General features: G+C 46.3%; 1 long non-coding RNA gene across 1 annotated transcript; it reads left to right on the top strand.

Annotated features, from left to right (window-relative positions):
* The first annotated feature begins 233 nt into the window (after nucleotides 1-233).
* On the top strand, nucleotides 234-6,585 carry LOC116990003. Its single transcript, XR_004416385.1, has 4 exons — nucleotides 234-267; nucleotides 659-681; nucleotides 943-1,061; nucleotides 6,530-6,585. It is a non-coding gene; the product is annotated as an uncharacterized LOC116990003 (long non-coding RNA).
* Nucleotides 6,586-10,928: the final 4,343 nt, after the last annotated feature.

Genomic DNA, 10,928 nt, shown 5'->3' with positions numbered 1-10,928 from the left:
GACATATATTGATCTTCACCTTTAATTTCACAGGAACAGTCACACAACCTTCAGTCCAAGATCACATCACACTATGCTGAACTGCACCAGATTCTCACGGAGAAAGAACAGCACGCATTGGCAGATATTTGGGAGGAAGAGAAGATGATTCTAAATACAATGGAGAAAAATCTTCGAAAGATTGAAAAAAAATTAAATTCCATTGAGATGGATCTCTTAAAGTTGCAGCAACAGATGCATCAAAAAGATAGTGTGGTATTTCTGAAGGTGAGGGGTTGGACTACATTACATTTCAGCTTTGATTTTTGGTCTCACCACTAGTGGAGATATTATTTCATCCCCACCCATTTTAATCCACCGATAATCTTAAATTCTGCCTCATCCTTCCTGACATCTTTTCCAAATAAAATCCCACGACCTGCCCATCTTTTCATTAAGTTCCATCCTCTTATGGTGTCATTCTCACGAATATTCCTTGTGCTTCCCCCCATCGTTCTACGTCTCGGTGGCTACATCCGCTTTCTCTCTGCATGACAGTGGAGATAAGAGTTGGGAAATGGGAATTATCAGAGGGTTGTAGAAATTTGGTGAAATTCCCGCTGTCGGGATGAGGACGGACCATCTCAGTCAATTGAGATTTGTGTTTTATTTCTTTCAGGAGGAAGCTGGTCCCAAGCAAAGGTAGGACATTGTCTTGACGGAAACATTGTAAGTTTTGGTGGAACAGCATAAAACATTTCTAATGCTCAGTTTATAACCAGCCGTTGGGTCCCATGTTCACATGGGAGGGCTAGTCCCCCAACGCAATATTACACCTTTTCACCACTTCCAATATTGGTGACCAGTGGGGGGGGGGGGGGGCGGGGGGCTTTCTGGAGCACTAGTATGGGTGTTGTGGGCCGAAGGGACTGGTTTCCAGAGGGCTACAATTAATATTTCCAGGTTTCGTGATGAAGCCAAACCACTGTCGGTGGTAGATGAAGCCTTTCCGATTGAAAAGTTTCATTGCCCTCTTTCGTTCAACACGGCATTCAGAGAAACGTCTGATGACTTCAAGCAAGGTAAAGCTTGTACCTTTTCCATTATTCTTGTTTCTGGTATCTTTAAGCAATACCTAGATGCAAACATTAATGGTCTTTTGGACTGAAGAGAAATTGGAGATTTGATCTACCACTAAACCCATCAGCTGAGAAGCATCACAGAGTCAGACGTTCATACTCTCCTGCTTTGGGTGAAATACGGTGGCTAATCTCCCTGTCTGTGCACCTTATATAGATCTTACTAGACTAAGTGGGACCCGTTGGGTCCCATGTTCACATGGGAGGGCTAGTCCCCCAACGCAATATTACACCTTTTCACCACTTCCAATATTGGTGACCAGTGGGGGGGGGGGGCGGGGGGCTTTCTGGAGCACTAGTATGGGTGTTGTGGGCCGAAGGGACTGGTTTCCAGAGGGCTTGAATGGACATTGTGGGCCGAAGGGACTGGTTTGCAGAGGGCTACAATGGATATTGTGGGCCGAATGGAATCTTAGGCTGGCAGCTCAGTCACTCAGGCATGGTGGGCTGGCAGCTCAGTCACTCAGGACTGGTAGGCTGGCAGCTCATTCACTCTGGGCTGGTGGGCTGGTAGCTCAGTTACTCAGGGCTGGTGGTCTGGCAGAACAGTCACTCGGGGCTTGTGGGCCAGCCGTTCCTTGAAATTCAATTTCAAGCAGAGTGCAGTTCACCAAATTCAATTTCATAGCATTTCATTAAGGGCTAACAAATCAGTTATTGCAAATACATTACAGACTCACAGTTCAGTTGATTCACAGCATAGATTGACAGTTGTGGCCTCTCCCTTGCAATCTTCCAGAATGACTGACTCGCGTCCAGGCATCTGGCGTGTTTATAGCCCTGCCCACCCCCGGAAGGGGGGTTACAATCATCGTGGTGGTTGACAGGCGAGAGGACTGATCGCAATCAGCTGATCTCAATAATTTTTAAACACGCATAACTTGTATATAACTTATCGATCGGAAAAATCCTCTGGGCTGCCTCAGCGAGGGAGGACTGTGAATAAGATGGCCAAACGTTATAGCGATATAGGGTAGCGTTTTTCTAAAACCAATATACGGCGCCGACAGGAAGTGGTCAAGATGAGACTTTTAGTTATATAGATACACATCTATAAAACACTCGGATGGGTTCCAAAGACAAACGTCCCTGCCTGTCCAACGTCTCCTTATAACCCAGTCCTTCAGACCTGATTAAATAATCGTAAATCCTTTTGCACCCTCTCCAAAAACGTTATTGTGTCAAACGCTGTATGTAATATCCTGAACAATAAAAGCATGAGTGACAAACTCATTCTTCAAAACCCTGCCTGTCACTGTTGCAACTTCCATGGCACTGTGTACCTGCAGCCCGAGATCTCTTAGTTCTATAAAGTTCCTAATTTATTGTCTATGTCCTGCCCTGGTTTGTCTCAGCAAAGTGCATCACCTCACCTTCACATGAATAAATCCCACCTACCGTTCCTGAGCCCATTGGCCCAGTTCACATGGATCACATTTACTCTCACATAACCGTCTTCACTCTCCACAATGTCACCAATTTTAATTCCATCTGCAAACTGACTAACCGTGCAACCTACATACACACCCAATCGTTTATATAAATAAGGAACATTAAAGCAAAGAAGTACAACGTAGCAAAGATGAGCGGGTAGCAAAAGGATTGGGTAATGTTTAAAGAACAACAGAAGATAACCAAAAAGACAATACGGGGCGAAAAGATGAGGTACAAAGGTAAGCTAGCCAAGAATATAAAGCAGGATAGTAAAAGCTTCTTCAGGTATGCGAAGAGGAAGAAAATAGTTGGACACTTGAAGACTGAAAAAGGTGAATTTATTATGGGGAACAAGGAAATGGCAGATGAGTTGAGCAAGTACTTTGGATCTGTCTTCACTAAAGGGGACACAAACAATCTTCCTGATATGGTAGAGGCCAGAGGATCTGGGGTGACGGAGGAACTAAAGGAAATCCACATTAGGCAAGAAATGGTGTTGGATAAACTGATGGGACTGAAGGCTGATAAATCCCCTGGGCCTGATGGTCTGCATCCCAGGGTACCTAAGGCTCTAGATATTGTGGATGTATTGGTGATAATTTTCAAATGTTCTATAGACTCAGGATCAGTTCCTGTGGATTGGAGGGTAGCTAATGTTATCCCACCTTTTAAGAAAGGCGGGAGAGAGAAAACAGGGAATTATAGACCATTTAGCCTGACATCGGTGGTGGGGAAGAGTCAATTATAACAGATGAGATAGCCGAACATTTGGATAGCTGTAACAGAATCGGTCCGAGTCATCATGGATTTAAGAAGGGGAAATCGTGCTTGACTAATCTTCTGGAATTATTTGAAGATGTAACTAGGAAAATGGACAAGGGAGAGCCAGTGGATGTAGTGTACCTGGACTTACAGAAAGCATTTGATGAGGTCCAACATAGGAGATTAGTGGGCAAAATTAGGGCACATGGTATTGGGGGTAGAGTGCTGACATGGATAGAGAAGTGTTTTGGCAAACAGGAAACAAAGAATATGGATTAACGGGTCCCTTTCAGAATGGCAGGCAGTGACTAGTGGGGTACCGCAAAGCTCGGTGCTGGGACCGCAGCTATTTACAATATAAATCAATGATTTTAGTGAAGGGATTCAAAGTAACATTAGCAAATTTGCAAATGACACCAAGCTGGGTGGCAGTGTGAACTGTGAGGAGGATGCAATGAGAATGCAGGGTGACTTGGACAGGTTTGGGGAGTGGGCAGATGCATGGCAGATGAAGTTTAATGCAGATAGATGTGAGGTTATCCACTTTGGTAGAAAAATCCGGAAGGCAGATTACTATCTAAATTGCGCCAAGTTGGGAAAAGGGTAAGTACAACGGGATCTGGGGGTCCTTGTACATCAGTCTATGAAAGTAAGCATGCAGGTACAGCAGGCAGTGGAGTATGCGAATGACATGTTGGCCTTTGTAACACGAGGAATCGGATATAGGATCACAGAGGTCCTTCTGCAGATTACAGAGCCCTAGTGAGACCACACCTGGAGTATTGTGTGCAGTTTGAGGAAGGACATTCTTGCTATTGAGGGAGTGCACCATAGGTTTACACGGTTAATTCCCGGGATGGCGGGACTGTCATATGCTGAGATGATGGAGCAGCTGGATTTGTACACTCTGGAGTTTCGAAGCATGAGAGAGGATCTCATTGAAACGTATAAGATTGTTAAGGGTTTGGACACGCTAGTGGCAGGAAACGTGTTCCCGATGTTGGGGGAGTCCAGAACCAGTTTAAGAATAAGGAGTAAGCCATTTAGAACGGAGACGAGGAAACACTTTTTCTCACAGAGAATTGTAAGTCTGTGGAATTCTCTGACTCCAAGGGCGGTGGAGGCAGGTTATCTGGATGCTTTCAAGAGAGAGCTAGATAGAGCTCTTAAAAATAGCGGAGTCAGGGGATATGGGGAGAAGGCAGAAACGTGGTACTGATTGGGGATGATCAGCCATGATCACATTGAATGGCGGTGCTGGCTCGAAGGGCCGAATGGCCTACTCCTGCACCTATTGTCTATAACAGTGGACTCTGTCTCTAGTCTGAAATACTGAGTGGCCTCTCATGCGATGTGTAGAAGTTGCATCTCTCAGAGGGCAGTGAATATCTGGAATGTTGTGCCCAAGATGGTGGTGAAAAGCTGAGTTATTGGATATGTGTAACTTGGCGGCAAATAAGCATTTGATAGATAATCTTTAATATTTATGATTATGGGGAACTCACACAGAAGAGGAATTGGTGCCAGCTTAGGTCACCCATGATCACATTGAATGGAGGGGCAAGCCTGAGGAGTGGATCCTAATCCTGCTCCTGTTTTCTTGTGTCCCTATGCTCCTGTGTACCGATGAATTGACAGACTTGACAGAGGAAATGTATCAAAGGTTAACAATCCTTGCTCCTGGGACAACGAGTTTGCTGTGTGGGGTGAGAGTGAGTAGACTATGCCTGTGTACTCGAGAGTTTGGGTGCTTTGGGGGAGATCTCAGTGAAAAACAAAGTTCTAACAGGGCTCAGTGAGCTGGATGCAGGAAGAATGTTTCCCCTGTCTGAGGGGTCTGGAGAACAGGCACCCTCTCAGAATGTGGGCTGCACCATGCAGGACAGTGATAAGGAGACTTACTGCACGCAGAGACTGGGGATCCTTTGGAATTCCCTGCACCGGTGGCTGTTGTTATTATATTTTAAGAGTTATTCACATGTTAAGCTTTGATAAATCCCTTTTCCACTTGCCATGCCTGTCAGCTGCACCTGCTCAATAATACCTGCGTGTTCTGCGTCACAATGGGAACCCAATGGGAGGGAATGGCTGCGCCGCCAGAGAGCCGCTAAGAGAGGATCGGGAGGGTTTGAGGTGGGTATGGAGTCAGTGCCCTGGGGGGGGGGGGGGAGGGGGACGGCAAGGGGCGGATTGGGGGTGTGTGAGGGGAGCAGGGGGGGGGATCATGAGCGTCACCACAGGAATCCGTCAGCCGCGCCTGCATAGTTGAGGGCTATGCGTGAATGGTGGAATATTGGAATTGATGGAGAGGTGGATTATTGCGTTGGGGGTATCAGGCCTCCCGTGTGAGAATGGGACACAACGGGTCCCACTTAGTCTAGTATAACATAAACAGCAAAGGTTGCAGCACCGATCTCTGCTGCACTCCACCAGTCACAATCCTACAAGCTGAAAAATTATCCTTCGACCGCTACCTTCTACCTCCAAACTCCAAGCCAATTTTGGATCCATTTTACCAGTTCGCCTTGGATTCCAGCTGCATTTACTTTCTGGACCAGCCTTACATCCCTTCAGTTAAGTTAATATATTGGTTCACAATGAGATCAGTGTGCTCTTGGTTGTACACACCACCAAATACATCCGTGAATCCCCTCTTTCAGCAACCCTACAACCACATGTCTCCCCCAATCCTGTCTAACACCCGATCGTTCAACGTCTGCTTCCTTCCATGGTCCAAGCCACCCCTCCCTCTCCCTCACCCTCAAAGAAAAAGAGGCAGGTCATCTGGCCACTCATCTCCCCCCATTCACCATGATCATTGCGACTCCACCCCACACATCTACTTCCTCTTCAACAACCTCAAATTGCCAGTCGCCTCAATATATTCTTGCTCCGAACTGCCTCCATATCTGAATAACCCGCTTCATTTCTCGATCCCCACCGCAATCTCGCAATCCTCCTCACTGACCGCATTCGCCCTCCCCGTCCACACTCCCCCACATCACGAAATCCCCCTCTCCATCCCTGGATTAAAAACTCCGGGAGAGATGTCTGTGGTTCACCCGATGTGGTTGGGGTAAGACCCCGGGCAAGGTTTCAGTTGTCCGCCCGCCTGTGACTGACGCCGAGCGGCCTCTCCCCACCGGTCCCGGGGCCGCGCTGCCCGGTTCTCCGCCCGATCCCCGGGGACTTTGAGTCTCTGCTTTTCCCCCCAGTCTCCGTCACCCTGGATGTGGAAACAGCGCATCCGCAGCTCGAGGTGTCTGAGGATCGGAAGAGGGTGAGACGGACTTGGGCCCGGAGTCTCCCTGACGCCGGGAAGAGGTTTACACACTGGCAGTGTGTGCTGGGATCTGAGGGATTCACATCGGGGAGACTTTACTGGGAGGTGGAGGTAGCGGGGTGTGAGCTGTGGAGTCTGGGAGTCGCCGCAGAGTCTGTGGAGAGGAAGGGATCGGTCAAACTGAACTCAGAGAATGGAGTCTGGAGCATCAGGCGGCGGGATGACGTGTTTGATGCATTCACCTCCCTTCCATTCCGTTTCCATGACCGCCTCTTCCCCAGGAGGGTGGGAGTTTATCTCAGTTACGAGTCCGGGACAGTTTCATTTTACGACGCGGACATCAAGTCCCCTCTCCACACCTTCACTGAGAATAAATTTACGGATAAACTTTATCCTTTCTTCGACACTATGTATGAACACCGGTGGCTCAGAATCTGCCCCGGTACCGCTCCGGGTGTGTAAAAGGGTCGGCGTCAGGAGTGGGGGCTCAGGGGCTGTGGGGCAGAAACCCGGTGGACAACAGGTCGGCGCTGAACAACTCTGATTTAATCCCCAAATTCTGCGTCGTAAAACACCAGTGAACGCGGAAATAAAACCAGGGGGATGTAAATATGGGAAGAGTGAAATAAAAAGCAACTGAAATCAGAGTTGTCGATCCGTTCATTTCAACGCGTTAACCAAAGTTCTTATAGTGAAGGAAGATAGTCCACTCCTGCTAAATCCAATAGGCTGACGTGTAGTGCGGCCATTTCTGTAATCCCGACTTTGGTTCTCCCTCTCGCAGTGTAATCAGCGTAGCGGAGGAACAGTTTATGTGTGATATAGGGTTAGATTCATAATTCATAATTCTGTTAATTCATAATTCTGTTAATTTTTGTTAGTGATTGATATGTCAATAAATTATAATTCTGTTAATTTTCTTTTTTTAACGTTTAAAATTTTTTTTTTTAAATGGCTCATGTGCTGTGAGTTGATTTTTGTATTAAGCTTGCACTCTGTAATTCATCACACTGTTCACAACTGCGGTATTTGGTTAAATAACAGCAATATGAAGATTCCAGTTGCTCTACTAATGTTCCTTCATGTTTTTTTCTGTCTATCGAATTGTTTTTCAACAATAAAATGGGTCTGGTCTTCCCAAGAGCCAGAGAGTGGAATGAGATCTGTCTGTAATGGTGGGGTTATCGAAATGAAGTATTTAACAAAATAAAATGTTGAGCAAGATTAACAAATTATGTATAATTTAAGGATGATTTTAGTCAGCGACCAAACAACTAATTAGATTGTGTAGGAAAGAACACACATACACACATATATAAATGTGATATAGATGTATATAATCATAGAACACACAAATATATATATATATATATATATCTGCAGATTTGTATATATAACTAGACTAAGTGGGACCGTTGGGTCCCAGCATCACACGGGAGGACTGGTCACCCAATACAATATTCCACCTCTCCACCGATTCCAATATTGCTCTCCAGTGGGGGGGGGGGGAAGACTTCATGTTGCGCTAGTATGTGTTGTGGGCCGAAGATACTGGTTTCCAGAGGGCTAGTATAGGCACTGCTGGCCGAATGCATTATTGGGCTGGCACACAGTCACTGAGGCCTGGCAGTACAGTCACTCGCCAGGGGACCCAGCAGGGGATGTGGGCGGCTTCAGTAGGGGGCAGGAGGGGGCACTTCCTATAGCCCGGCGGAGAGCGGCGTCTTGAGATGGGGGATGTCAGTGGGAGGGGGGGGGGCAGTGAGCGAATTACTCAGGACCTCTGGACTCACTCACTGCCTTGGGATTAACTCATGGCCTTTAGACTGACTGACAGACTCTCACTGCTTGTGGACTGAGTGATGCCCGACTTCTGGAGTCATGACTGACTTTTGTAAACTGAAACCTGTAACATCTACATTGAGGAACAGCTTCTTCCTGACAGCCATCAGGCTATTAAACATAACAAATAAGCTCTAAACTACGAAAGACTATATTATCTGTGCTATTTGTTGATCACACATACACAGACACATTCACACACACACACAGACTCATTCACACACATTTACACAGACTCATTCACACACATTTACACAGTCTCATTCACACACACACAGACTCATTCACACACACTCCTTCACACGCACAGACTCATACACACACACATTCAGACAGACAGACTCATTCACAAACACTCACCCACACTCATTCACACACATTTACACAGACTCACACACAGACTCATTCACACACACACAGACTCATTCACACATTCATTCACACAGACTCATTCACCCACACACAGACTCATTCACACACACATATTCACACACACACACACACACACACGCACACACACACACACACACACACACACACACACACACACACACACACACACACACACACACACACACACATGCACACTCATTCACACATACATTCACACACACACACACACACACACACACACACACACACACACACACGCACACACACACACACCCACACTCACACACGCACACACAGACTCATTCTCACACACCCCCAATATTAAAATGCCAAGTAACTTCAGAACGTATTGAATATACAGTGTGTAAAACGAATCTTTAAAGCCTGCTGTGGAGGCTGCTGCTGAAGCAAAATCATGCTTTTAATAACGTCCAACAAACACACTCACCATAGACAGAGCAGTTAACTCATGAATTATTTCATAGCGCCTGCACTTGCAGCCATCTTGACGTCACACTCTCGCTGCTTACCACAAACCGGAAATGATGCCATCGGCGCCATCTTGCAACCAAGCAAAAATCACAGAATAAGCGCCAATTTTGAAATTAAACACAGTACTGATCTAATACAATACAATTCACTTTATCCATCCGAAAACTGTTGCAAGCAAGCAATTGGGGGAAAAACACTGAGCAATCAGGCAAGCCGACAAAAAAACACATCCGTTCGCTGAAAAGCGATTTTAAAAATGCCAAGCAATTGCGGGAAAAGAAACACTGAACAAACAGAGAAGCCGTCAAAAAAACACATCCGTTAGCTGAAAAGCAATTAAAAAAAATGCCAAGCAATTGGGGAAAAAGACACTGAGCAAGGAGGCAAGCCGACAAAAAACACATCCGTTCGCTGAAAAGCACATCGAGGGGACTCGCCGTGGAGCAGACGTGCTTCGCAGCTCAGAGAGCCGTGATCCTATCGCTTCCGGGGTCTGGCAGAGACTGAGTGAGGCACGGCACTTCCGGGATTTATAGTCCCTCCCACACGGGGAAAAAAAACACTGAGCAGTCAGTCAAGCTGACAAAAAACACATCCGTTCGCAGAAAAGCAATTTAAAAAATGCCAAGCAATTGGGGGAAAAAACACTGAGCATGCAAGCAAGCCGACAAAAAACACATCCCTTCACTGAAACGCAATTTTAAAAAATGCCAGGTAATTGGGGGAAAACAACACCGAGCATGCAAGCACGCCGATAAAAAAACACATCCCCTCGATGAAAAGCAATTTAAAAAATGCCAAGCAATTGGGGAAAAAACACTGAGCAAACGGACATGCCGTCAAAAAACACCTCAGTTCGCTGAAAAGCAATTGAAAAAAATGCCTAGCAATTGGGGGGAAAACACTGAGCAGGAAGGCAAGCCGACAAAAACACACCCATTCGCTGAAAACCACATCAAGGGGACTCGCCATGGAGTAGACGTGCTTCGCAGCTCAGAGTGCCGTGACCCTCTCGCTTCCGAGGTCTGGCAGAGACTGAGTGAGGCACGGCACTTCCAGGTTTTATAGTCCCTCCCCCAAAGAAAAAAAACACTGAGCAGTCAGTCAAGCTGACAAAAACACATCTGTTCCCTGAAAAGCAATTAAAAAATGCCAAGCAATTGGGGGAAAAAACACTGAGCAAGTAAGCAAGCCAACAAAAAACACCTACGTTCGCTGAAAAGCAATTTTAATAATGCCAAGCAATAGGGGGGGGGGGGGGGGCGGGGCACTGAGCAAGAAAGTAAGCCGACAAAAAACACATCCCTTCGCTGAAAAGCAATTTACAAAATGCTTGTTAATTGGGGGGGGAAAAACACCGAGCATGCAAGCTAGCCGACAAAAAACACATCCCCTCGCTGAAAAGCAATTAAAAAACGCCAAGCAATTGGTGGGGGAAAAACTGGGCAAGCAAGCAAGGCGACAAATAATACATCCGTTTGCTGAAAAGCAATTAAAAAAATACCAAGCAATGCGGAAAAAAAATCACTGAGCAAACAGACAAGCCGTCAAAAAACAGCTCAGTTCGCTGAAAAGCAATTGAAAAAATGCCAAGCAATTGGGGG

The sequence above is a fragment of the Amblyraja radiata genome, chromosome 30 (genome assembly GCF_010909765.2).
Source record: "Amblyraja radiata isolate CabotCenter1 chromosome 30, sAmbRad1.1.pri, whole genome shotgun sequence".
Lineage (NCBI taxonomy): Eukaryota > Metazoa > Chordata > Chondrichthyes > Rajiformes > Rajidae > Amblyraja > Amblyraja radiata.
Note: the sequence above shows the minus strand (reverse complement) of the source record. Positions and strands in the feature narration are given on the sequence as shown.